The sequence below is a fragment of the Malurus melanocephalus genome, unplaced genomic scaffold (assembly GCF_030028575.1).
Source record: "Malurus melanocephalus ecotype Western Australia unplaced genomic scaffold, MMel_1.1 scaffold_262, whole genome shotgun sequence".
In the NCBI taxonomy this organism is placed as follows: domain Eukaryota; kingdom Metazoa; phylum Chordata; class Aves; order Passeriformes; family Maluridae; genus Malurus; species Malurus melanocephalus.
In genome coordinates this window covers 399601-402825 of record NW_026623494.1, presented here as the reverse complement: position 1 = coordinate 402825, position 3225 = coordinate 399601, and positions in this window count along the sequence as shown.

Sequence of the window (3225 nt, the reverse complement as noted above, 5' to 3'; positions counted from 1 at the left end):
AAAAAAAAAAAAAAAAAAAAAATGGGAAAAAAAAAAAAAAAAAAAAAAAAAAAAAAAAAAAAAAAAAAAAAAAAAAAAAAAACAAACCAAATTGTATAATATAAAAGAGGTATAAAAGCCCAAACTCCAGCCCCTGCCATGGTGTGCACTGTGAAAACAGTCAACTCAAACTAAGACAGCTGAAAGTAGCAACACTATTTGGAGACACTGAATTTTAGCCCCAAGTGCCCCTTGGTCTTGTAGAATTGTGCGCTGACACAACAAACATATAAGAGGTACAAAATCTTCTGTGGAATACCTGAAATTCAAGAGATCTTGCGAAAAGGATCTTCTGTGCTGAAATTTCATTTGTGCTCCTGAAATGTTTTGGCTTCTGTGACCAATTACAGATTCAGAAAGTCAAATCAACAAATCACAGAGAACAAAGTGCTTGAGTGTATCTCTAGGAAGCAGTCATTTGTCTTCAGAATGAAAAGGAAAAAAAAATAAACAAGAGAGTTCAGCCTCAGGCAGCAGAGCAATGCATGGAATATTTGATTGTTCCACCATTCAGGCAATTCCTTGTCTTACCCTGCAACACAAATAGAGTTTGCCTTTAGAAAACTTTAGATTGCTTTCAAAAAGAAACACAAGACACAGTTAATTTTCCTAGACATAGAAGAAAATTTCCCCAAATTAAAAGACATAAAGGTCTTAATAATCCAACTGTGAAGAGGATCCTCTTTCTTTGAGGTGGAGAATTTTCTGCAACAAGTTACTTCATATTAACTGCAACAATCAATAGGCTTAAATATCCATTTCACTTTCAAAGAGGGTTTGGTTAATTTGAAACAAGGCTACTAAAAAGCTGAATAAGAACMTCCACACATCATTTAATGCAGCTTAATCAATCATTTTACAAAGCAAATAAGATCAACATTTCCAATTTTTCTGTTTTGTAGACAGGTCTAAATAATAATTCAAATCTATGTTACCAATACAAATGAAGAGAGTGGGAATTCATAGCAGACAAAGAACATATTCTTTATAGCTTGTTGAGGCAGAAAAGGCACCATTTTTATTTTCACCTGCTTGTTTACCTTCTATCAAATGCCAGGGCAGCCCCAGAAGTCAGACTCTTGTTCCAAAGCCAGCGACACTTATTCTGTTTGATATTTTGTAGCAGGTTCATACTTTAGGCCAAGCACGGACCATGGCTTTCTAATTTTTCTCTAAATCACTTGGCACACTTTTGGGAGTTATAAAACAAAGTGAGTGATGATACATAACAATTGTGTGTGACAGGGAGAAATGCACTGTTCCCCTTACCAGGACAAACTGCAGACCTGGATAATGCCACGAGCAAAGCCTACCTTGAAAAGCCACATTTACGCCCAGGGACAGTTTAAGCTTTTGACAAACAGTTAAAGATAAATCCTGTAGCAATGACAGACAACAAAATGGTACAGTTCTCCTGAAAGCACTTACAGAGATTCTGGAAAGATGCCCAGAAAGAGCCTCAGGCATGAAAATAAATGATAATGTGTGTAAGTTTTCCATAACAAGTCCATAAGTCTAGAGTAATACACAGATAATGGGTAGCGAGGATATCTTTCTGAAAAGGGACATTGGAAGAGTGGCAGATAAAGGGAAACACTGTAACACAAAAGCTTTTATTAAAGAAAAATTATTATTCACAAGTGAAAAATCCTCCTTTGCACTGATGAGTACAGAAAATTGGCATTTCCTTGGATCAACCACCTTTTAAACTTCTGGAGAAAGGAAAAGAAAAATCAAGTGAACTTTCRCTTCAATCAAGAATGAGCCTGTCCTGTCAAGTGTGCAATAATTACTTTCCTGTGGCAGAACTGCAGAATAGCTATTCAGGAGTGATAATTCTCAGAAGACAGTTCTTCTTTGGTTCAAGCCATGAAGCTGTGATAACTCCATCTGTAGTTTGAAATGGATCATGATACCTTACATATTGCCTACATTAAACAGAAAGCATGTGAAGTAGGTTTGTTTTCTTTTTTAAAATCAGTGTAAWTAAGAGTGGTGCAAGAATCCACATGCATGCTTCTATGTTCATTCCAACCAGGACTACTTCAGTATATCTAAAATTTACTAAGAATTCATTTAAATTGAACAACAATAAACTATTTCTAATTTGACAAATAAAGGAAGTCAACACAGTAACTTTTGGCGTTTTGATTACACCAGCGCACATTTGTGCAGACCTAAGTCTCAAAGAAGCRRTGTGCCATAGTWAGYTTTTTGCTGTTAGAAAAGACAGAAACTTGTCCAAAGTTCTTCCAAACTCCACAAGTCAGGGTACCTCAGGATATAATTCTTGAAAAACTGAGAGCCACACCTTTCTCTGAAAGCAGGACAACGATACAGAGTGGCCTGGATGGCCTGACAACAATATGAAGTAGGGCACAAACCCCTCCCGAGTTACRTCCGCTGAGAGCAGCCCTAATTGCTGGCACACGCTGCGTGAGGCTGGTGTCACACAGCCAGCGGCACATGGTGGCTGYGCCACGCCGGCAGCCAGGCACGGCGACAGCGGGCTCTGCCCTCTCTGTCGCACGCGTCTCATTTATTCAATGCAAGTGAGCATATGGCATCTGTCACTTTGAGGGCCCAAAGGAAACTACAGGTTTCAAGAGCAATTKCAGAGTGAAGCCCGTCGATTGTCTTCCGTCTGCCCCTGCAGCTTGAAATGCAAATCYCGAAGCCGGCACCGGCGCGGGCACGTCCCGTCCGTGGCGGTCGCCCTTATCGCCCCATGGGCGCTGCCCTCAGTCTCGACCTGAYAGATCGCTGTGTTCAAACACGAGGCACAAGGCCACGGCGAAGGCAGTGCACAACCCCTTCAGATCTGCTGCCAGGCCGACGGGAGGCATGTGCCAGGAACATCCGTCTGGGCGCACCGCGTGCCTGGCGGCGGAGAGAGGCGGGGGAGCGCTGGCCTTGCGCTGCCGGGAACACCGCGGTCCGAGCCGCGGGGCAGGGAAAAAACAACCAAACCAACGCCCCAGAACCGATACACACAAAAAAAATCCCAAACAAGCGCTCTCCCCGCGGAGGATGGCGGATGTTCGCGGCTGAGCCCGGCGGCGGGAGCAGCGCTTTGGGAGAGGGGCTTCTCCGCCGCCCGCGCCGGTCCCCGCGGCTCTCCGGCCACGCAAGCCGTCACCGGGGCTGGCCGAGCCCAGCCGCCTCCGCTGCCCGCGGATGCTGCCC